This window comes from Primulina eburnea, chromosome 1 (genome assembly GCF_022965805.1).
Source record: "Primulina eburnea isolate SZY01 chromosome 1, ASM2296580v1, whole genome shotgun sequence".
NCBI classification, from domain to species: Eukaryota; Viridiplantae; Streptophyta; class Magnoliopsida; order Lamiales; family Gesneriaceae; genus Primulina; species Primulina eburnea.
Window position 1 is genome coordinate 16,927,330 of NC_133101.1, and position 26,749 is coordinate 16,954,078.

General features: G+C 38.7%; 1 non-coding gene and 1 pseudogene across 1 annotated transcript; both read right to left on the minus strand.

The window, feature by feature from the left end:
• Positions 1-1,060: 1,060 nt before the first annotated feature.
• LOC140828598 (probable protein phosphatase 2C 63) lies at positions 1,061-26,530 on the minus strand (annotated as a pseudogene).
• Positions 6,484-6,590, minus strand: LOC140815015 (small nucleolar RNA R71). Its single transcript, XR_012114237.1, has one exon. It is a non-coding gene; the product is annotated as a small nucleolar RNA R71 (small nucleolar RNA).
• Positions 26,531-26,749: the final 219 nt, after the last annotated feature.

Consider the following 26,749-nt stretch of genomic DNA (forward strand, 5'->3'; position numbering starts at 1 on the left):
TTATAAATCATTTAATTTATATTTAAATGAGGATCAAAATATAATTATAAAAAATAGTGAGGGACTATACTGTAATTTTGATAATATAAATTAAAAAATAAATTGAAAAATAAAAGAATAAAAAAAGTATTCAATAAAATTGAACCTATAACCTAAACCCTAAGAAACAATGACTATATCCACTGAACTATATATAACTTGCATTAAAATTTTAACATTTTATTAATATATATAATTATTAAAACAGACCATGACAACAAAGTTAGTTATTCTAAGTGTCTCAATCTTACTAAAATAGTATATATATATATATATATATATATATATATATATATATATATATATATATATATATATATATCAACTTATTGAGTTCAATAATAGAGTCAAATTCAAATTCCATTTGATTGAATTTAAATATAAGGTTAGCTTCTCACAAAGATATAATAATTTGAAATTAAACAAAATTTCTGTTAGATTCGATTTCAAATAAATGCAAACATGTGTTGATAAAATTGAGCACATACCATAAAACTTTTGCTAGGATTGGGGATGAGTTTAGAGGAGGGCAAACAAATATTTTAAAATATTTTCAAAATTTTTGAGATTATTGAGTTGACTTACAAGTTCAATAATTTTTTTTGACTTCGAAATGATAAAAAAAACTATATAAGTGTGGAAATAATTTTTCTATTAACCAAACTAATAAAGTAAATAAAGGCACAAAGTAAACATAGAGATGAAACAATTTGTTTATGAAAGTTCGAAGACTAAGTTTCCATGTCTTATCTTTTTTTTTTTTTTTTTACTAAAAGATTTGGTCATTACAATCTTTGTACAAACCCAATTCAGTCCAGTTCAACAACTTTTTTTGAGTTGAAACTTCTAGTACACCACTATTTTCGATTTGTTCAACAACTTTTTTTGATAGAGAACAATCACAAATTTTTTCAATATAAATCTTTTCTAAAAAGAAGAGCGTGAATAGATAACATAAAATAATCAACAATTGATACGATAAAACTATGAAGAGTGTGCTTATAATGAAGCTGAATAATGTTTGAATGCTTGAATTCTTTTTGTCTGTCGGAAATGCAGCCACCTTGCCATTTGAGCTTGATCTCCTGTTTATAGGTGAAGCCTTCCAACGTTAATAAATATAGCCGGTTGGGGCAGATGTACCATTGAATCGGAGAATACAATACAACGTATCTTTGTCTTTCTCTTTAAATAGTACAGATAATGCATATCTTATTTCCACTACCCTGAAGAGGAAACAAGTTTGATTTCTGTGACCATCTTGGTTTCTTGTGCCAGATAGATTTACATGCACTATGATGGATAATTATGTTTTGGCAAGTTTATAAAAAAAATTATCTAAGTCGAATTGGTGCGGAATAATCAGAATGTAAAAATTGGTGAAGTATAAAAATTGGCAAGATGTCTTAACAATGAACTCGGAAGTGTATGATTTTCAAGTCTACCGATTATTTGAAGTCTGCTGATTCCTAGTCAACAACTCTTTTATCCAAACCGATATTTTCCTCAATTATCCAAACATTCAGATTAGCAATAAGATAACTTCGGAGAATAGTTTTGGGGTAAAAGACAACACTACAGAAGCCGTTATAGAGCAAGAATCTCACGCATTCACTGACTATACCATTTCAAGAAACCTATCTTTGAAAGTTTGATAATCTCCTATAAATATGATTGACATTTGAACATATAATATCTGAAAAATTCATTGCATGCATTCACATAAAATTTCTGCCGATTTTCAATGTTCCTCGTCGAAGTGCATCTAAGATGAATTCTACACTACCACATATTTGTTATATATGATCAATTGAGGATCATTTGTGTGTGTTAGAATTTATTCTAAACTAATTGTAATTGTGAGAAGAGTCGTTCTGCACAAATTGTTTAAATTTGATAGACTAGGAGTTTCGGTTGACGAAAATGTATAAAGTCAAATCTGAAGCTTGTAGTTGCAAATTGATTATAATCACCAAAGCATTCTAGTGAAAATTATTCTAGAAATAGAATAAGGGGAGACATATAAAGAATGCATCATCTTTGAACTTCCATAAACAATTTACTGCCTCAAAACTTTAGGGCTTTATATACTATGCTGATTATTGCTTAATTAAATGTCATTTTGGTTTAACTGAGATCACGAGTCTATTTCTGCGCATCAACATTACCTTGCCGACTTTTATATCTGTCGAGTTGATATATTGACTGTGTTTTGTTAACCCAAGTCAATCAACCAAAATTTTCATTAGGTGTTCATTTACCCCCTCCTCTAAAAACCTAGCATATCCAAACAAGTGGTATCAGAGCGGTTTATCTTGACCTCTGAACCTGCATACTAAAACAACCTCATTCAACAAAATTTCCATGTTTTCCAAATAAGAGTTTGATGGTTGGATGATAAGAAAGAAAATCTTGTAGCACAACATGATGATATATGGTACATCATTACTTATTGTGGGGACCCGGACGCTAATCATCTTCTTAATCGTTATTGGGATAATTGGATCAATATAATTAATCTGGGTCTAATTTTTTTTTTTAAATATAGTGTGGAACGCAATGGAATCAATCTAATATATATATCAGTATAAAAGTATAAATCTTATACAACATACATTCATCTAAATCTAAGGTTCAACAACTAATTATCAAGTGTTCAACCCTATTTACATCGAAGTCCGTAGTCTCCACTCTAATCACGATCTCTCCTCATCTTCTTGACCCTGATCCTATCCCTCCTGTTGCCATGCACACATACAAACACGATAACAGCCGGATAACTCCAGTGAGATATATATCTCAGTATAAACAATGTAAACATGCAGTCATATAACAACATATATAAAAGCATGAAACACATATCTATAACATGTATCAGATCTGAAAAGCATGTATCAATACAAACTCTGAATCACACTCTGTGACTCCTAGACTCTGACTCCACTCATCCTGATCTAGGGATCCCAATCTGAATAAGAGCGCAACGTTCTCCCATCTACTTTACCCCAGCTAGATGGTGGTACGTTCTTAGTCCCAGACTTTGGCTATCTATATCGAAGATCTGCAATAGGAGTCGGTCTTCTCCTCAGTCTATCGATATATATCCAAAAGTAAAGTGACTTGGAGGTTCTGCCATGACGGTTCTGTCAAAGACTAGGCGGTTCTGCCCAACTCTAACTCATGCTTTGCTATAATCAATAGAATAAGCATATCAATATCAAAAATTGCAAATATCAAATGCAACAATCATTCAGTATGTGATTTTGGGAGACTCAAGTCAATCTAACTCGAGTTGTGCAATCCCGAATGAACATTTATTTATACCTTTCTTTCCGTCTTTCTGAATCTGTCGAAGTCTCGAACGCAAAGTCTGTCAATACTCAATATGGCAATGACAATAACGAGGAATACAATATCAATACCTCCCTCACTCGATTCTGGATATAATCAGAACTAAATCACATTCTGTTTCAACGACATAACTGCTCAATTTCAATATACCCAGCAATAAAAATCGACACATAGCAATTCTTGTAACTCATTATCAATAACGATACACATCAGATATCATATCTCAACCCAATCAACTCTGAAATTCATAACAATTCCATAATCAGTCTGTTTTTCAATCTGTCTTTGATTCTACGATGTCTAGCATGTCAAGAACATCATATATGAATCATATTCGATTCTGACAACATCATAATTTCAAGACATTACAAAACGTAACAAAACTTACGTCCAGTTGTAGTCTGTAACGAGAGGATCACTATACCGAAGTCGGATTCAAAATCGGACGAACGGATTATTCGCAAATCGAATTCTAAACTCATGAACTTAAAACTTCTCCCAAAGCCTCTCTTCCTGTTTCTTGAATTCTGAGGCTAAATCGTGTTTGATATATATATTTAAATTGCATGCCAAAGCTAGGTGGCTCACTCCTTTGCAATACACGTCTCGCGCATATGCGCGGCCCTCTTCGGCTCATATACGCGAGACATAATGTCTCGGCGCGTCTGTATCACGGTAGCTCGCGCATATGCATGCCCTCATTCGGCGCATATGCTCGAGGTCCTTCAGCTTTCTTTGCAACTCTCGGGTACCCTCGCGCATGTGCGCCGATACACGTCGCGCATATGCGCGAGGTGTTCTGCCTATTCCGCGCATATGCGCCCAATCTGATCGCGCATATGCGCGAGGCTCATTTCCTCGCACAAAATTCCAACTTCTTTTCGGCTTCCCCGGTCTGATCCGTTCTGTCTATAATCACATCAATTAATCAACGAATCATTTTAAATTAACAACACATCAAATCTCGGGCATTACAATTCTACCCCCCTAAGATTCGATTTCGTCCTCGAAATCACAGGTAATCAATCAAATATCAAATCAGATACAATAAGGAATGTAGAATAGAAGCTTAATAAAAATACTCACATCAGTGAAATAAAGCTGGTGATAGGACTTGTTTTTACATGTTTTTAGTGTTGGTTTTGAGTCGCGTTCATGCATCATATAAGTTTGTTTTAGTTGAAATTTGCATTTTTTTGGCATTATTTAGCATTTGACTGATCTCGTGTATTCTATGGTTATTTTGTAGGAATTGAACCAAAAAGTGGGAGAAACTTTGGCATAATATCGAAGAGGTCTCGCTAGGGCGGTCAAAAGTGACCTCCCCAGCGAGCATTGTGGTCTGGCCGAGGATTATTTTGCGCAAGTGTCTCGCTAGGGCGGTCGAAACCAGGGACATACTCGAGGAAGCTTATTCGAGGACCTCTAGCTAGGGTGGTCAAAATATACCGCCCTAGCGAGAAGCGAGATTGAGTAATATTTGTTTCCAAATTTCTAGGGACTCTATCCTACACCAAAACCTAACACACGAGATCAGCAGCCGTTTTTCATCTTTTATAAGACTTTTCATCATTTTTCTTGGAGAAGAGGCTAGGAGAAAAGGAGATTTCGAAGACCTCGTGATTTCCACGCGTCGTGGCCGTCATCCATCGTCATCTTTAGTATTTTCATTATTCAGTATTTTATTTCTTACATTGACTGTGGTTTTTATCATGAATTTCAGTAGCTAAAACTCTAGATTTGTTGGGATTTGAGGGGATCCTACCCCGTACTCGGTGTTTAACATTATTTCTCGACGTTTTTATTAGTGATTTGTTAATGCTATTGTTCGTTTTTGTTTCAATCGAAGCCTAGCTAACTTCCTTTGATTATTTCATGTTGTTGATGATTTCGATAGAATAATTAACAATAGAATCAAATAGTATAAACCACGGATCTACAATTTTAGTAGATATACGGAATTGGATACGTGTCGATAGTGATAGTTCACCCGAATGAAAGCTAGTGGATTCCATAGAATGTAATGCAATCTTGAACTGTTAAATATTTGAGGACACTTGAGTAATGCATGTTTTTTATTAGTATTAATATAGTTTGACAGAGTATATTAATTAGTCTAGGGAATTCCGTCGAATGCACTAGTAAAAGTCGAGTGTAATTATTTAAACACGAGTGGTAGGTGAACTGCTAATTCCCAACAAATTCATTTCTCATTTGATTTAATCCAAATTAATCATTGCTTTCTTGAATACGTTTTCTTTGCATTTTAATTATTTTAGTAGTTTAATTTACATTAGTTTAATCATCAACTCATTTTATCATTGCTAAAGAAATTTTACTTGAAAATAAAAATAGTGTAACGCAGTCCTTGTGGAACGGTACTCGTATTCACTTACGTTTATTATAACTTGACTATCGTGCACTTGCGATATTTAAATCGAGCTTTCATTTATAAAATAAATTTTGGGATTATTCACTGTGCAAGTTTGGCTCGATCAAGTTTTTGGCGCTGTTGTCGGGGACTGTTGATTCACAAATTTTTATTTTTCATTTAAATTCTTTAGTATTATTTATTTTATTGTTATTTGATACTCTCATTGTGTTGCAGAATTTTCTTGTGGTGCATGCGAAGATCACTCGAGTGTAAGCTTGAGCCTTTTGACCCCGAGATCGAACGCACAGCTAGACGTCGACTACAGCAGCAAAGAGCGAAGAAAAGAATGGAAGGCGATCAACAAATAGAGGAGCCAAGGCGTATACCGATGTTGGACTATGCACAGCCGTCTCTTGATGGAGCACGTCCAAGCATCGTAAGACCAGTCATTCGAGTTAATCAGTTTGAGATCAAGCCAGCTATCATTCAGATGATTCAGAACACTGTCCAATTTGGGGGAAGTGCACTTGACGACCCTAATTCTCATATAGCTGACTTTCTTGAAATTTGTGATACTTTTAAGTTTAATGGCGTGTCTGATGATGCTGTTCGTTTGCGTTTATTTCCATTTTCACTGTTTGCCTGTAGGGTCTATTACTACATGGGAGGATATGGCAAAGGCATTCCTGATCAAGTACTTTCCTCCGTCGAAGACTATGAAGCTCAGAGCCGACATTACTACTTTTGCTCAATATGAGCAAGAGTCACTTTACGAGGCATGGGAGCGCTACAAGGACTTGTTCAGGAGATGTCCACACCATGAGCTGCCTCTTGGGTTAGTTGTTCAAACTTTCTACTACGGTCTGCTTACTCCTAACCGTACTATGATAGATGCTGCTGCCTGTGGTAACTTACTGAGAAAGACGGCGGAGGAAGGATATGAGTTATTGGAGGAGATGGCTGCTAGTAGCTATCATCCTCAGTCTGATAGGCAGAGACGAGGTGCTGGAGTTAATCAAGTTAATGATTTGTCGGCGGTTTCAGCACAGTTAGAGGCTTTGAATAGAAAGATTGATGTGATGAACATGAGTGGGTCGGCTATGCATCTGCAAGAAATTTTCTGTGATAAGTGTGGGGGTGAGCATGATGTGCAGGATTGCCAAGATGGCAATCCATTCTATGTGCCTGAGGGAGCACCGGTAAAACAAGTGGGATTCCAGAACCGTCCTAGAAATGACCCTTACTCGAACACATATAATCCGGGATGGAGGAATCACCCAAACTTTTCATGGGGAGGTCAAAACAACCAAAATCGCCAACAAAGAGGTCCACCGTATGGGATGCACCAATGATTCAAGCCAGAACCGCCTCGGGAGGAGAAGTCCAATTTAGAGCAAATGATGACTAAATTTATTTCTGCAACAGAGACAAGATTTCAGAACCAAGATGCATCCATAAAGGGGTTAGAGAATCAAATTGGACAATTGGCTAAGTTGATTGCTAATAGGGAGCAAGGAGCTTTGCCAAGCAACACGAAAACTAACCCAAGAGAACATGTGAAGGCGGTGGAATTGCGTAGTGGAAAAACACTCGAGTCTAATGAGGAAAAGACCAAGCACGGTGAGGATGAGGTGGAAAATCGAGGAGGTAAGTCTTCTAACTCTACACCTACACCTATTGCACAGAATAAAATTGTTATCCCTCCACCTTTTCCTGCAGCAATGAAGAAAGCTAAATTAGATGCACAATTTGGTAAATTTCTTGAGATATTTAAAAAATTGCATATTAACATTCCTTTTGCTGATGCTTTATTGAATATGCCAAGTTATGCAAAATTCTTGAAAGATATCTTAGCAAATAAGCGGAAGCTAGAAGATCATATGACGGAGAATTTGACTGAAAATTGCTCCGCTTTAGTTCAAAACAAGATGCCTCCTAAGCAAAAAGATCCAAGGAGTTTCTCTATACCTTGCATTATTGGTGACATTAATTTTCATAAAGCTTTATGTGATCTTGGTGCGAGTATTAATCTGATGCCTTTATCTGTGTTTAGGAGACTGGGATTAGGTGAACCCAAGCCAACTAGGATATCGTTGCAGCTGGCTGACAGATCTGTCAAGTATCCACGTGGGATTATCGAAGATGTTTTGGTGAAAGTGGATAAGTTCATTTTTCCTGCAGATTTTGTGATACTTGACATGGAAGAAGATTTAGAGATGCCTTTAATCCTAGGGAGACCGTTTCTGGCTACAGGGAAAGCGCTGATTGATGTTGAGGAGGGGAAATTGAGACTGAGAGTTGGAGAAGAAGAAATTATTTTTGATGTTTTCAATACTCTCAAGCACACAATGCACAATGATAGTTGCTTTCGTATTGATGTCTTGGATTCTCTTGTTTGTGATTTTATGCAGGATGGATTGAAAGAACCATTGGAGGCCACTCTCACCACTGAAAAGCAGGAGGACGAGCTAGACGAGGACAAGATGGAGATGGTAGCTCACTTGAATGCCATTCCACCTTGGAGAAAGCAAGTGAGGCTTAGACTAGAGGAATTGGGAGACAGAAAAGATTTAATGCCTCAAAAGTCAAGCCTAGAGGAGCCCCCTACTTTGGAGCTCAAACCACTACCTTCACATCTCAAGTACGTATATTTAGGAGAAAATGATAAATTGCCTATTATTATTTCCTCTTCTTTGACAGATGATATGGAGAGTAAGCTCATGGGAGTCCTTAAGGAGCATAAAGGAGCATTCGCTTGGAAGGTGTCGGACATAAAAGGGATAAGTCCTTCGATCTGCATGCACAAAATTCTGATGGAAGATAAATACTCACCTCTAGCACAACCACAAAGGAGACTAAATCCAAAGATGCAAGAGATAGTAAAAGCTGAAACAATTAAACTTCTGGATGCAGGTATTATCTATCCTATCTCTGATAGTGCGTGGGTAAGTCCTGTACAATTTGTGCCTAAAAAGGGTGGGATTACTGTTATTACTAATGAAAAAAATGAGTTGATTCCCACTAGAACTGTTACGGGTTGGCGTGTGTGCATAGATTATTAGAAATTGAATGATGAAACCCGTAAAGATCACTTTCCCTTGCCATTTATCGATCAAATGATTGAACGATTAGCAGGTCATGAATTTTATTGCTTTTTAGACGGATATTCGGGATACAATCAAATCACAATTGCACCTGAGGACCAAGAGAAAACTACTTTCACTTGCCCTTATGGTACTTTTGCGTTTAGACGTATGCCCTTTGGTTTATGCAATGCACCTGCAACATTTCAAAGATGCATGACCGCTATCTTTCATGTCATGACTGAAAATTTCCTTGAAATTTTTATGGATGACTTCTCTATTTTTGGCTCCTCATTTAATGAATGTCTAGAGAATTTGAACTTGGTGTTAATTAGATGTGAAGAGAGCAATTTGGTGTTAAATTGGGAGAAGTGTCATTTTATGGTTCAAGAGGGGATTGTGTTAGGACACAAGGTATCAGAGAATGGAATTGAGGTCGAAAAGGCCAAGGTGGAAGTAATCAAAAACTTACCACCACCTTCATCAATAAAAGGAGTTAGAAGTTTCCTAGGGCATGCTGGTTTTTATAGGCGCTTTATTAAATATTTTTCTAAAATTGCTAAACCTTTATCCTCTTTGTTGATGAAATATGTTGAATTTAATTTTGATTCTGCTTGTCTGCACGCATTCGAGATACTCAAGGAAAGCTTGGTGACAGCACCTGTTCTGACTGCCCCTGATTGGGAGTTACCGTTTGAGGTGATGTGCGATGCTAGTGATACAGCTGTTGGTGCGGTGCTGGGTCAAAGGAAGAACAAGGTATTTCATACCATCTACTATGCAAGTAAGACTTTAAATGATGCTCAATTGAATTACGCTACTACTGAAAAGGAATTACTTGCTATAGTATTTGCTTTCGATAAATTTCATTCATATCTTGTTCTGTCTAAAGTAACTGTGTATACAGATCATTCTGCCCTCAAATACTTGCTTGCTAAGAAAGATGCGAAACCTAGGTTAATTAGGTGGATTTTATTATTGCAAGAATTTGATCTCGAGATTCGAGATAAAAAGGGTGTGGAAAATGTAGTTGCTGATCATCTGTCTAGGCTTGAGCATGTTAGAATTAAGGGCAGTGATGATGATATAGATGACAGGTTTCCGGAAGAACAATTGCTTGAGATGAAACTTTGTCCATGGTATGCAAATTTCGCTAACTTTCCTATCACAGGCACACCTCCACCAAACCTATCGTTTCACCAACGAAAGAAATTCTTTTCTGACGTGAAATACTATTTTTGGGAGGAACCGTTTTTGTTTAAAATTTGTGCAGATTCCATGATAAAACGGTGTGTTGCGGAGGAAGAGTTTGATCGAATTCTCAACCATTGCCATGACCGTGAGGTAGGTGGTCATTTCAGACCAATAAGGACAGCATCCAAGGTACTTGAAAGTGGCTTTTATTGGCCAACTCTCTTTAAAGATGCTCGTTCTTATGTGCTACATTGTGATAAATGCCAGCGGACAGGTAACATCTCTAACCGTCACGAAATGCCTTTAAATAATATCATTGAGTGTGAGGTTTTTGATGTGTGGGGGATAGACTTTATGGGACCGTTTCCTAGTTCTTTCACGAAAAAATATATTTTGGTGGCAGTGGAGTATGTATCTAAATGGGTGGAGGCAGAGGCTTGTGCCACTAATGATGCACAAGTGGTGTTAAAATTTTTGAAGAAACATATTTTTAATCGATTTGGTGCACCACGTGCAATCATAAATGATGGTGGCACCCATTTTTGCAACAAAATTTTTGATAAACTGTTGGGCAAATATGGTGTCACCCACAAGGTCTCCACTTCATACAATCCCCAAACTAGTGGACAAGTTGAAGTATCCAATCGAGAAATTAAGAGGATTCTAGAAAAGACAGTTAATGTGAATAGAAAGGACTGGTCCATTCGGTTAGATGATGCTTTGTGGGCTTATCGTACTGCTTTTAAAACACCTATAGACACTACACCATATAGGTTGCTTTTTGGTAAAGCATGTCATTTACCAGTAGAATTAGAGCATAGAGCATATTGGGCGACCAAAGCACTAAACTTTGATTTTGCTTTTGCAGGTGAAAAACGATTGCTGCAATTGAATCAGTTAGATGAGTTTCGAGGAAATGCTTATGATCTTGCACTATCTTACAAGAAACGCACCAAACGAGCCCATGATAAACACATTATAAGAAGGGAATTCAAAGTGGGTGAAGCGGTGTTACATGATGGCAAGGAGGGGACATTTACTGTGAACGCTCAAAGATTGAAGCACTATATCGGTGGCACAATTGAGCCACAAATTGGAGTCACTCGGCTCCATTACAGTCATTGAGGACATGGGTGAAAAGTAGAGCTCTAGACTATAAATTGAGAACTACTTCTATTCCTTATATTGATTTTGATTATATTTTTTTAGTTATTAATCGCATCATTTGCATTTAGGTAGTTGCATGGCATTGCATTCAAATTTTTTCCCGAATACTTCTCGCTCGGGCGGTCAGTTTTCAAAACTGACCGCCCCAGCGGGTACTCGTTTTTTTAAAAAAGTCTTTTGCGAAAACTTCTCGCTAGGGCGGGCAAAATATACCGCCCTAGCGAGTCGCGCAGATAAAAAAAATTTTCTCCCCGAAAACTTCTCGCTCGGGCGGTCAATTTTGACCGCCCTAGCGATTCGCGCAGATTAACAAAAAAATTTTTTTCCGAAAACTTCTCGCTCGGGCGGTCAGTTTTGACCGCCCTAGCGAGTCGCGCAGATTATAAAAACTTTCCTCTTCTCTTTTCTTCCCCACTTCGAAACCCTCACCCCCTTTCCCGATTTTTTGCTCCCAATCTCTCAATCTCACTCAATTCATCTCTTCTCACAAAATTTCAGGTACAATCGTGCACCCTCACCTTCACCAAGTGCCAAGACGCGATTTTTACGGTCAAGAACTCAACTCTCCGGCGAACCCACGATTTCCGGCCACCGCCGCTCTTTTCCGGTCGCCTCTTCCGTTCCCGACCGACACCAAGTTCCAGAAAACATCTTCCTACTACGGGCTACTTGTGCTCTTCTCCAATTTTCCACAATGGCACCCAAAAGATCTAAGGTAAGTCATGGTGCTTCTAGTTCTCGTTCCACTCCATCTATGTTTGTGAATGAAAAATCTAGGGAGAGATTTGAGCATGCTAGACTTCATAGGAAACCAATCCCTGAGCGTGGATTTAGCTCGTTTATTATCGGTCAATTTTCGGAGTTCCAAGTAGCAGGAAGAGGGTGGACTACCTTTGTGGCACAACCGAATGCAGCAGTGGTTCCGGTTGTGCGTGAATTCTATGTCAATGCTCCGGAGGGGAATGAGCATAAGGCATTTGTGAGGGGACATCTAGTCCCGTATGATTCCGAGACGATCAATGACATGTTGGGTTTACCGGCAGTGGATGATTCGGTGTTTCAGGTGTGGGTGTTTAACCCGGATTATGATTTGATCATTCGCACACTCTGTTATCCGGGCACCACGTGGAAACAACTGGGGACGTATACGGTTTTTCTTGAAAAATTTTTGAAAGTGGACGCGGCATTGTGGTATGCGTTCTTGTCTAAGAGATTGATGTCGGTCGGTCATACGAGTGATGTGCAGCGTGAGCGGGCAGTTGTTCTTTATGCCATCTATACTGGGATGGTGATTGATGTGGGCAGGCTCATTTTCGGACAGCTTAACATGTGTATAAATAGCAGCAATTTGGCTTTTTACTTCCCGACGATAGTGACTGAGCTGTGTGCCCGAGCGGGGGTGATATTTGCAGATGATGATGAGTGGTTACCGCCGATGAGAGCCATTGATGAGGTTCTTTATAGATCCAAGAGGGAGAAAAGACAGGCTGAGCTGCCCGAGGAGGTATTTTTCGATTATGGGGGAGTAGCTCAACCACCTCCGGCCTTAGGACATGCACCACCACCTCCGTAGCCACGCCGCCGTTCCATGCGAGATCGCATCGACGAATTGGGCGCTTGGGCCACTTATCAGACTGAGTACCAGGCCGTTAATCAGGCTCACATTCAGAACATCGAATACCTGGTGCAGGGGATCTCAACTCATTTGGGCATCGACACTTCCGGACAGCCACCTACACCCGCATACCCGCCACCCTTCAGTTTCAGTACCATTATCCTATTCTCCCAGCAGCTGCAGAGGGAGTTCCACCGCCAGAGAATGAGGAGGAGGATGATTTTTGATCAGGGGAGTTTACTGTTTCCCCTTTCTTTTTATTTTGCATATTCTGTCTTTGCATTTACATTCATGAGTTGTTATGTTTTTAGTGTTTGTTTCGTTTTGTGCGATGAGGGCATTGCACAACTCTAGTATGAGGGGGGGGGGGGGGGTAGGTTGTTAGTAGTGCTTGTGTTGAGTTGGTTGTTTTTTATTACGTTATAGTATTGCATGTTTGGTGTTGTTTATGGTGAGAAGAAATAGTTTATGAGCCAATGATGATGTTGAATTGATACTATACAAAAGTATTGATTGGATCATCTCATGAATGGTACTCTTAATTGTCAAAGCATGAATTTTGGTACAAAGTTTGAACTTTTTGAGCACATATGTGCGGGGACTAGAATTTTGTAGGAATCATGGTGAAATCTGAAGGTTTTGTGTGGTTAACTTGAAAGGCATCATTTATGAGTTGATTTAGCATGTAAACCCGTGAAAATAAGTCACTAATTGGGACCTTGAATGAGAACATTTGATTTGCCTTGAACTTTACATATACCCCCTTTTTCAATGCACTGAATAAAAATATCATACTCCTAACCAGCTGTAATCCAAGGTTATATATTCTTAGCCTAGGGAGTACATGTATGAAAATTGTGCAGCCAAAAAAAAAAGAAAGAGAAAAAAATGGTGGAGATGTAAGGTGAGGGGGAGCCGAAATAAAATGAATGAAATTCTATTCCTAGGCTAAAAGTTGGAGATGTAAGGAGACGAGGAAAGTCAGACGAAAAGTCTTGACGATTGCACAATGAAAATGATCGGTGTACTCCCGACTTTTAGCCACTTGAGCTTATTTTCCTTCTTTTCGACACCCTTATCTGCACTTAAGAATTGAATAAAGTTCAACTTATGGTTAGTGATAAATGGACACGGGGGTGCATGCTAGTGAGACTTGTCTTGAAGTGTTAATTGAGTGACTCGCATGATTTGATGATTGATCTATTTGAAATACAAATTACTAGACCCATCATGACACACACACACGTTCAAATTAGTGTCGAGATTTATGTGTAGATGAGAATGAGTATTCGTTTGCGATTTGACTTGATTATGATTTGTATGTGGGAAAGTTCGCTGAGGCATGAGCATAACAGTTGTTAACTCACCATGGACATTTACTTGTGTTGGTTATTTCTTGTTTGAGTATTTTGTGGTTGTTGTGTTTGTTTAGAATCTCGTGCTTTAGCCTATTTTGCTCGAGGGCGAGCAAAAGGTTAGTATGAAAGGGTTGATAGGACTCGTTTTTACGTGTTTTTAGTGTTGGTTTTGAGTCGCGTTCATGCATCATATTAGTTTGTTTTAGTTGAATTTTGCATTTTTTTAGCATTATTTAGCATTTGACGGATCTCGTGTATTCTATGGTTATTTTGTAGGAATTGAACCAAAAAGTGGGAGAAACTTTCGCATAATATCGAAGAGGTCTCGCTAGGGCGGTCAAAAGTGACCTCCCCAGCGAGCATTGTGGTCTGGCCGAGGATTATTTTGCGCAAGTGTCTCGCTAGGGCGGTCAAAAGTGACCGCCCCAGCGAAACCAGGGACATACTCGAGGAAGCTTATTCGAGGACCTCTCGCTAGGGCGGTCAAAAGATACCGCCCTAGCGAGAAGCGAGATTGAGAAAGATTTGTTTCCAAATTTCTAGGGACTCTATCCTACACCAAAACCTAACACACGAGATCAGCAGCCGTTTTTCATCTTTTATCAGACTTTTCATCATTTTTCTTGGAGAGGAGGCTAGGAGAAAAGGAGATTTCGAAGACCTCGAGATTTCCACGCGTCGTGGCCGTCATCCATCGTCATCTTTAGTATTTTCATTATTCAGTATTTTATTTCTTACATTGATTGTGATTTTTATCATGAATTTCAGTAGCTAAAACTCTAGATTTGTTGGGATTTGAGGGGATCCTACCCCGTACTCGGTGTTTAACATTATTTCTCGACGTTTTTATTAGTGATTTGTTAATGCTATTGTTCGTTCTTGTTTCAATCGAAGCCTAGCTAACTTCCTTTGATTATTTCATGTTGTTGGTGATTTCGATATAATAATTAACAATAGAATCAAATAGTATAAACCACGGATCTACAATTTTAGTAGATATACGGAATTGGATACGTGTCGATAGTGATAGTTCACCCGAATGAAAGCTAGTGGATTCCATAGAATGTAATGAAATCTTGAACTGTTAAATATTTGAGGACACTTGAGTACTGCATGTTTTTGATTAGTATTAATATAGTTCGACAGAGTATATTAATTAGTCTAGGGAATTCCGTCGAATGCACGAGTAAAAGTCGAGTGTAATTATTTAAACACGAGTGGTAGGTGAACTGCTAATTCCCAACAAATTCATTTCTCATTTGATTTAATCCAAATTAATCATTGCTTTCTTGAATACGTTTTCTTTGCATTTTAATTATTTTAGTTGTTTAATTTACATTAGTTTAATCATCAACTCATTTTATCGTTGCTAAAGAAATTTTACTTGAAAATAAAAATAGTGTAACACAGTCCTTGTGGAACGGTACTCGTATTCACTTACGTTTATTATAACTTGACTATCGTGCACTTGCGATATTTAAATCGAGCTTTCATTTATAAAATAAATTTTGGGATTATTCACTGTGCAAGTTTGGCTCGATCAGCTGGGAACCTCTGTCTCATATCAGACTCAGTCTCCCAGGTAGCTTCTTCAATGCCATGACGACTCCACTGAACTTTCACAAGTGGAATAATCTTCGTTCTGAGATGTTTTTCCTTCCGATCAAGAATCTGAATCGGCTTTTCAAAATAACTCAATGTTTCATCAAGTTCGGCCTCGTCTGGCTGAATAATATGTGAAGCATCTGGCATGTACTTCCGCAATAATGATACATGAAAGACATCATGTATCCCAGATAATGAAGGTGGTAATGCGAGTCAAATACCAATGGTCTACGTCGCACATTGGCATATTTGGCTTGTCTATCTTGGGCTGCCTTCATTATTTTCTGTATCAGCTTCACTTTCTCCTTCATATCTCTGATTATATCAGGTCCAATCTCAGGGACTTCAGAGATATCGTCCCAATACAGAGGGGATCTGCATTTCTTACCGTACAACGCCTCGAAAGGAGTCATCTCAATACTCGTCTGATAGCTGTTGTTGTACGAGAATTCACAAAGTGGCAAGGCATCTTGCCAATTAGTGCTAAAATTCAGCACTACAGCTCTAAGCATATCTTCCAATCTCTGGATAGTCCGTTCTGACTGTCCGTCGATCTGTGGATGATATGCGGTACTAAGATGTAACTTCGTACCTAGAGCCTGCTGTAAACTCTGCCAGAAGTGCGAAGTAAACCGAGGATCATGGTCTGAAACAATCGACTTCGGCACTCCGTGCAATCTAACCACCTCTCTGACATATATCTATGCCATCTGGTCATGTCGGTATGTCATCTTGTACGGAATAAAACATGCGGATTTGGTCAATCTGTCAATTACGACCCAAATCGCATCACAACCTCGAGAAGATCTCGGTAGCTTCGTCACAAAATCCATGGAAATGTCATCCTATTTCCATTCAGGAATAGATAAGCTTTGTAATAGTCCTCCTGGTCTCTTTCTTTCTGCTTTCACCTGCTGGCAATTCAGACATTTTGATACAAACTCGGCAATATCAGCTTTCATCTGTTTCCACCAAAACTGTCTTTTCAAATCATTATACATTTTTCTGCCACCAGGATGAATACTGAATCGACTGCTGTGTGCTTCTGATAAAATCTGTCGCTTCAATTCTGAAACATTCGGCACAACCAGACGATCATTCACATACAGTACACTTTTTCGTACCTGATACTCAGATCGATGCCCTGCTCTAACCATCGATATTGAGTTCTGAACATTCTGATCACTTTTCTGAGCTACTTTAACTCTTGAAATCAGCTCTGGTTCAACTTGAACAACATATAATCTCATCGGTCTGTAATTTGTCTCAAATACTAATCCAGACAAACAGCATTCTTCAATCATATTCGAAACGCCAATTGTCGATAAGGATAAAGAGCATACCTTTCGACTCAGTGCGTCCGCTGCTGCATTGGATTTCCCCGGATAGTATTTGATTTCACAATCGAAATCCTTCAGTAAATCAAGCCATCTTCTCTGTCTCATATTCAGCTCTGACTGTGAAAACAGATACTTCAGGCTCTTATGATCAGAATAAATCTCAAACTTTTACCCATAAAGATAATGTCGCCATATCTTCAGAGCAAAGATAATGGCTGCCAATTCAAGATCATGGATTGGGTAACGAGTCTCATGTGGTTTCAGTTGACTCGAGGCATAAGCGATAACATGTCCTCGCTGCATTAGAACACAACTCAATCCTCGGTGAGATGCATCACAGTAAACCACAAAATCACCAGTACCTGAGGGGATAGTCAGTATCGGTGCACTGGTCAATCTTTTCTTCAATTCAAGAAAGCTGGTCTCACATTCTTCAGACCAAACAAATGGAGCATTCTTCTGAGTCAACTGAGTAATAGGCTTGGCAATACTCGAGAAATCTTTAATAAATCGTTGGTAATATCCTGCCAAACCCATAAAACTGCGAATTTCGGGCACTGATGTCGGTCTCGGCCAAGAAATCACCGCCTCAACTTTACTGGGATCAACAGATATACCATCTCCGGATATAATGTGACCCAAGAATACAACCTGTCTCAACCAAAACTCGCATTTCGACAGTTTAGCATATATTTTCTCAGCCCTCAGAATTCCCAACACAGTTCTCAGATGCTCAGCATGCTCAATCACATTCTTTGAATAAATCAAAATATCATCAATGAATATGATAACAAAATCATCAAGATATCTCTGAAAGACACGGTTCATTAATCCCATAAATACAGCTGGCGCATTCGTTAAACCAAACGGCATGACAATAAATTCATAGTGTCCATACATGGTTCTGAATGTTGTCTTTGAGATATCAGAATCTTTGGCTCTCAGCTGATGATATCCAGATCTCAGATCAATCATGGATTATACAGAAGAACCCTGCAACTGATCAAAAAAATCAACACTACGAGGCAAAGGGTATTTGTTTTTTACCGTTGCCTTGTTCAGTTGCCGGTAATCAATACATAATCTCATAGAACCGTGTTTCTTCCTCACAAATAATACTGGAGCACCCCAAAGAGAAACACTCGGTCTAATGTATCCCTTGGCCAGTAGATCTTCTAACAGATCTTTCAATTCTTTTAACTCAATCGGTGTCATTCTATACGAAGCTCTAGAAATCGGTACTGTACCGGGCATCAACTCAATGCTGAAGTCAATATCTCGGATCGGAGGCAATCCCGGAATCTCGTCTGGGAAGACGTCAGAAAACTCACACACCACTGGCAGATCTGCCAACGATGGACTCGATTTCAGTAAATCAACTGAATAGACAAGGAATCCCTCTGCTCCTTTCTGTAACAATCGAGTCATAGACAATACGGATATCAAAGGAATTCTGATCTAGAACCCTTACCATAGAATTTCCACTCGTCAGCCATATCTGGTCTGAATCTCACAATCTTGTGGAAACAATCAACAGTCGCTCTATACTTGGTCAGCATATCAATCCCGATAATACAGTCAAAATCAGACAACCCAAGTACAATGCAATCTAACTCAATCTCCTGCCCATCATACTGTAGTATGCAATGTTTTACAGAATTCATTGATATTAAACATGTCCCCAATGGAGAAGAGACAGACACTACAGACGATAATGACTCAATAGGCAATGCATGACTCAATGCAAATTTCTCAGAAATAAATGTATGAGAAGCACCAGTATCAATCAATACATAAGCAGGGTAACCAGAAATAAAACAGTTACCTGCAACGACATCATCTGGTGCTTCCTCTGCCTGCTTCTCTATCATTGCGAATACTCTGGCTTGCTGTCTAGGAGGCTGGCTCACTGTCTAGCTACCTCCGGGCCTCTGCTGTGACTGAGCTGGGGCTGGCTGAAATGAATGAACAACAGCAGATCGTTTATCAGTCTGTGCCGTTGATCCAGATGATTCGGCTCCCTGAGATCTTTGGGAACCTCTCTGTCGACACACTCTAGCAAAGTGTCTCGGTTGTTTGCAAACGTTGCAGCTACCAGTCACTCCCTGGCATTGCTCAGTGGGATGTCTCCCTCCGCAAGTTCTGCAGTAAGGTCCAGTATAACTCTGTTTGGAACCACTGGAGCTAGAAGAACTGCTCCATGATTTCTTGAACGGCTTTCCTCGGGCTTTCAAGAAATCTTTCTTTCCAATACTGCTGCTACCACCCTCAAATCTGGAAGGAGGTTGATGTGGCCTCGGTATTTGAGGAACATACGAAGCTCCTTTCTGTCTCATCATACTAGCTTCTGCTCTTTTGGCTCGGTTCAGGGCATCAGTGAAATTATTCGGTCGCCATATGTTCACCAATGTAAAAATATCGGGGTTCAAGCCATTGATGAACTGATCAGCAGTAGCTTCCTCGCTTTCAGCAACATGTGGAGCAAATCTCAACAAGGTGGAGTACTTAGTCACATACTCTTCAACGTTTAACTGCCCCTGTCTCAAATTGGCAAATTCTGCCCTTTTTTCTTTCTTGTACGACACTGGAAAGAACCTCTGATAAAATTCAGTTCTAAACACATTCCAGGTAATAGTCTTACCTCGATGTTCTAATGCCCGCTTGGTTGTGATCCACCAGTTCTTTGCCACATCGTGTAACTGGTGTCCTATCAGCTTCACTCTCCGCTCAATTGTGTAATCCAAAGACTCAAACAACATTTCTATGTCATCTAATCAGCCTTCACATTCCACAGAAGTCTCTGTTCCTTTCAGGGTTGGCGGTTTAAATGACTGAAACCTCTTCAACAGTGTTTCCATTGGTGTCACTGTAACGTCCATTGGAGGATTCGAAGTACTACCCTATTCTGGTACTCTTCTCGGAGGCATATCTGATAATCAAATGGATTAGTAACAAATACCACAATTCTGTTTCAGTCCTCCTCCGATCATCTTACTGCTGATCTAGAATCGGTGCTGATCCATTCTCAATAAAACATATTACCATATCAAATCAGATAAGCAAGTAACATGTATTAAAGCAGTAAGACATGCTAGCATTCAAAAGCAGGAAAGAAAACTCAATCTACCCCGCTCACTAGCTCCTATCTCAATCTAAAGGATCTATCGCTCTGATACCACCTGTTGTGGAGACCCGGACGCTAATCATCTTCTTAATTGTTATTGGGATAATTGGATCAATATAATTAATCTGGGTCTAATTTTTTTAAAAAAATATAGTGCGGAACGTAATGGAATCAATCTAATATACATATCAGTATAAAAGTATAAATCTTATACAACATACATTCATCTATATCTAAGGTTCAACAACTAATTATCAAGTGTTCAACCCTATTTACATCGAAGTCCGTAGTCTCCACTCTAATCACGATCTATCCTCATCTTCTTGACCCTGATCATGTCCCTCCTGTTGCCACGCACACATACAAACACGACAACAGCCGGATAACTCCGGTGAGATATATATCCCAGTATAAACAATGTAAATATGCAGTCATATAACAACATATATAAAAGCATGAAACACATATCTATAACATGTATCAGATCTGAAAAGCATGTATCAATACAAACTCTGAATCACACTCTGTGACTCCTAGACTCTGACTCCACTCATCCTGATCTAGGGATCCCAATCTGAATAAGAGCGCAACGTTCTCCCATCTACTTTACCCCAGCTAGATGGTGGTACGTTCTTAGTCCCAGACTTTGGCTATCTATATCGAAGATCTGCAATAGGAGTCGGTCTTCTCCTCAGTCTATCGATATATATCCAAAAGTAAAGTGACTTGGAGGTTCTGCCATGACGGTTCTGTCAAAGACTAGGCGGTTCTGCCCAACTCTAACTCATGCTTTGCTATAATCAATAGAATAAGCATATCAATATCAAAAATTGCAAATATCAAATGCAACAATCATTCAGTATGTGATTTTGGGAGACTCAAGTCAATTTAACTCGAGTTGTGCAATCCCGAATCAACATTTATTTATACATTTCTTTCCGTCTTTCTGAATCTGTCGAAGTCTCGAACTCAAAGTCTGTCAATACTCAATCTGGCAATGACAATAACGAGGAATACAATATCAATACCTCCCTCACTCGATTCTGGATATAATCAGAACTATATCACATTCTGTTTCAACAGCATAACTGCCCAATTTCAATATACCCAGCAATACAAATCGACACATATCAATTCCTGTAACTCATGATCAATAATGATACACATCTGATATCATATCTCAACCCAATCAACTCTGAAATTCATAACAATTTCATAATCAATCTGTTTTTCAATCTGTCTTTGATTCTACGATGTCTAGCATGTCAAGAACATCATATATGAATCATATTCGATTCTGACAACATCATAATTTCAAGACATAACAAAACGTAACAAAACTTACGTCCAGTTGTAGTCTGTAATGAGAGGATCACTATACCGAAGTCGGATTGAAAATCGGACGAACGGATTATTCGCAAATCGAATTCTAAACTCACGAACTTAAAACTTCCCCAAAACCTTTCTTCCTGTTTTCTTGAATTCTGAGGCTAAATCGTGCTTGATATATATATATATATATATATATATATATATATATATATATATATATATATATATATATAATATTGCATGCCAAAGCTAGGTGGCTCACTCCTTTGCAATACACGTCTCGCGCATATGCGCGGCCCTCTTCGGCGCATATGCGCGAGACATAATGTCGGCGCGTCTGTATCATGGTAGCTCGCGCATATGAGCGCCCTCATTCGGCGCATATACGCGAGGTCCTTCAGCTTTCTTTGCAACTCTCGGGTACCCTCGCGCATGTGCGCCGATACATGTCGCGCATATGCGCGAGGTGTTCTGCCTATTCCGCGCATATGCGCCCAATCTGATCGCGCATATGCGCGAGGCTCATTTCCTCAAACAAAATTCCAACTTCTTTCCGGCTTCCCCGGTCTCATCCGTTCTGTCTATAATCACATCAATTAATCAACGAATCATTTTTGATTAACAACACATCAAATCTCGGGCATTACACTTATAGACCAACCAAGATCACGAAGGTTTATATTGAATGTAAGGCCCTGTAATTAATTATCCGGTAATTTTGCCATAATTAGAATAATTATTGAGTTGTAAATTTAAATAATTATTTATGCCAAATAAATTTTAGAAGTGTGTTAAAGATATGTATTTTAGAATATCGGAGAATTTAACAATATAAAATACATATAGAGTTTAAATAACACACGAGAGCAAAATAAATACAGACCGAGATAGATGGGCTTGAGTTACTATTTTAGTAACCAAATACACAAGATATATATATATATATATATATATATATATATATATATATATATATATATATATATATATATATATAAACACACACACATATACATACACACAATTTACCAAATAAAAGAAGGAAGAATCGAGAAAGGGAAGAGAAGAAAGAAACTTTCCCAAACCCAAATTTTCGCCACCCTTGGAGCAACTGCGGGAAAATCGCGATATTTCTTCCGTCCGGCGTCGAAATTTCTATCGGTCTGAAGGGGTGTCTTCCTAACATCCTAAGCTTCGATTAAAGTCAGAAATCGCGAAGTTTGAGCAAGGATTCTGGTATATCGAAGCTGTTGTTCTGGTGCTCTGTTTCTGCACGAATTCTTCCGATTTTGGGTGAGAGTTTTTAGGTTGCTGCGATTTTTGTAGCTTGAATTTGTAGAAATAATCTAAATAAACTTTGTAGGGCTTTATGTTAGCTGTTCAAAGCCACTAGAATCATCAAATTTCGATAAGAAACGAATTTGATATGATTTTTCTACCAAAATGTGTCAAATCAAAATCTTCAAGTGTGTTGTGCAGGACACCTACTGTAATTCGAGTTTTTGTCAATTTTGAGCTCGGATTCTGGACTTGTGATTCAAATAAAAGTTATAGAGCTATGTATTTTCTTCGTAATGATATAAGTTTCGTTAAATTACATTAAGAATTTACTCATTTTGCCGAAACTGCTCAGTACGAGATTCTGTCCGAAAATCTGTTGAGTGGCAGTGTGTTCTTGAAAATTGTGAGAGTAATATACTGAGATTATGAAGATGGTTTCAACTGGAGAAACTTAGATAATTGAGTTATCTTTCATTTCCAGTTGGCGGATATTGATTTGAGTTAATATTGAGTGAGATACGAATTTAATGTTCTTTTGTGCCAAATCGGACATTGGTATGAAATGTAGTTTTCATGATCGACTTATTGTGGTTTTGTTTAGGCCGAGAGTCTTGAAGTGAAGCTGTTATTGGAATTGCCAAGTTGTTATAGGTATGTTACAGCTTGGTAACGTACGACGGTAAAACATAAATTACGTTTAATTATCATTCTGTGTTACATGGATCATGTTTATGAATTGTTGACTGTTATAAATTGTTAAATGCCTTCGTTGTGATCTATCTTTATTATTATGACATATTATTGGCATTTAGCATCGGGCATATAGTTATGACATTCATGTTGAGCCCTATCGTTCTTGTTGGCCCATTGTTGATATCCGTTGTTATCTGGCACTGTTGTTTATCTCGGGATCATTGTGTGGCTGATAGGCCTATATCCTGGCCTCCTCGTTGAAAAGGCATCCTTAACCATGGAAATGGTAAGTTTTCCATCTGGAGCCGAGTTGCTAAGAGAAACTACAAGTGTTTCCCAGCTATCAGGAAGTGAACTGAGAAGTAGGAGTGTCTGCATCTCATCTCCAAGCGGTATCTCTACAGACGATAATTGATTTACCAGACTCTGGTACTCACTGGTATGCTCGGCAACAGAAGTTCCACTTTTGAACTTCATATTGACTAACCGCCTCATCAACAGGGCTTTATTCCGAGCGGTCTTGGCCTGGTACATGTCCTCCAGCTTCTTCCAGAGAGCATATGTGTCTGTCTCCTATGCAACATGGTGGAAGACACTATGATCAATCCATTGTCGGATTTGACCAATAGATTTCCGGTTTAATTTCCTCCACTCTGACGCTTTGGTTGGATCAGGATTTTCACCTTTCAATTCTACGGGATCGAACAAATCTTTACAGTTGAGGAGATCTTCCATCCGAGGTTTCCACAGCGTGTAGTTGGTTGTCGTGAGCATAATCATAGCTCCAGAATATGATGTTGACTCTTCTGTGGTCATCTTAAATATTTATTTATCAAAATAGGAGCTGAATCTCGTAAAACGGAGTACACCGTTGTGTCCGGAACGGCCGAAAATGATGGAATAGGCACTTCGGGGTCAGAAATTCTATTGCTGAAAATTTTGGGATCACTATATAACTTTCTGATAGTTCAGTGGTCTCTAAGTCATTACCAAAAGTTCAAGGGCCATTCTGTACTTTAGGAAAGATAAAGGACCATTTTGAAACGAGCAGAAAGTATAAGGACCAAAATGCAATTTTCAGAAAATTGAATAGTGCTGATGACGTGGCACTGACTGGACGCTTACGTTGCAATGACGTGGCGAGCACTGTTCATCATCTTCTTCGTAAAGAACTTTTGAAAAATCACAGAAAATTCGTTTGATGTCCGATTTTCGATTTGAAAATACCGGTAGACTCGTGGGAACGAGAGCTACGTCGTGGTATAATCAAAACAAGATTTCAGACAATTTAACGCAATCGAATTTTTCACAAAGAGCTCTCCTTCGATGGCTAATACCTCTAACCAGACTCTGATACCACTTGTTGGGAATTAAACTATCAAAGATCAAAATAATTTGAGAGAAAAATCAATCTATTCAATTCATAGATTTAATTTACAGAGAGAAATAAAAACTCTCAGATCCTCGCAGCACTCTCAAGGCTCTCCTCTACTTGGGATTAGGATTCCTCAACTGGGAATGAGATGATTTAAACAACGAGTTGAAGCCTCTATTTATAGAGGATATTCTGCACATGTTAATGGGTGTGAATGGAAGATGGCAGTCATTGGAGAATCAACAATAGCTGCACCTACCGTTGAAAAAGTGGACCTTCTAGATGGTGGTTGGAGATTTCCAATTTGAGTTCTTCATAATTGTGATCGAAAATGAAAGAATATAAAAGTAGTACATCTAACCAGGCAGTGAATTTGATTCTTGGAAGAGTTGCCAAGACAAATCCCTTTAAACACAAACAATTTTGGGCGGATGCCAATTCTCAAAAACCATTGGAACGATATTGGCGCTGATGAGATTGTTCACACACTTAATATAACTAAAACTTGTTTTAGATTTTCCCGAAAGGGATTTGACTCGAGCGATGTAATGAGAAACTCCAAAGCCAAATCTAGATTCTACACTCCAATGCACTTTTAAGGGAGACTTCAATGCTATCGGAATATGCAAGGATTACCTGAATTATACCCTTGATTCTCCAAACTCCTCGGTAATAGACAACAATAGGTGAATCATCAGGATGCAAAGCTTCGACCTCTCTTCGCACATTCTCACACGACACATTATGATCGGTCGACAATCGTTCTGCAACAACCGAATTATAATCTCCATCGAATCCCTCCTACCAAGAACAGCTCTTGAATCTCCCAAGTTTGCCACATATAATTCACCACCTGAAATTGCACCAACGAGACAACATGATCCCACCGAAGCAATCTGCGGCTTCAGTGGCAATGATCGCTTAACTAAGTGAGTAAAATCTTCCTCTGTCGCATTAAAAGCCTTGTTTATTACATCTGACGATAACCTCCCATGTTCTGTGGCAAATTCTACAGGAAACAGAGTAAAAATAAACAAACTTTGTTTTAAACTTATCGTCTTGCACTGCGATTCAAAAATATTCACAAAAAATTACTCTAAAACCCAACTATCCCTGCCATGAACACAAAATTAAAACTTCGCGTATGGAAACACAAAAACCCACAATCCCCAAACAAAAAAAAAACAACAATACCGAACAAAATTCAGAGAAAGAATTTACTGTGGAGATAAGGGAAGAGGTGACGATTGACGAAGCGGGAAGCCTCCGGCCTACCATGGCCGTCGTAAACTCCGACGTAGGTGGCGGACGGCGACGTAAACACCTAGCTCTGATCCTCCAGGCTGGAATTCGCCTGCACCACCGCTATCGAGAAGTCTCCAGACGCGTGCGGCTTGAGGTCCGTGTGCCACATCAAACTATCGGTGTTTCGCCACCCCAAGCACCTGAAACAGCAAGATTGCGACATCCCTTTTTCGGCAGCTCGAGAAGTTTAAGGTTTCAGGAGAATTCGATGCGTACGAGTTAGAAAATGGAACTTGAATTGTGGGTATATAAAGAGGAGGGAACCGCGTAGACAACAAAAACTTGTAGCACGCGCTTTTCTCTCACAGCTCTCTCTTCATAATCATTTGTATTCTTTATTTTATTTTTCCGACTGCAAATCTTATGAAATTGTCTCAATCTCCATATTCATAATTTTATATATTTTAAGGATATCTACAACCATAAAATCTATTTTGATATAAATTTTATATTAAAATAATGTGATTTTTGTACTAAATACAACGTCCATCTCCAACTCATTAACTTCAAATT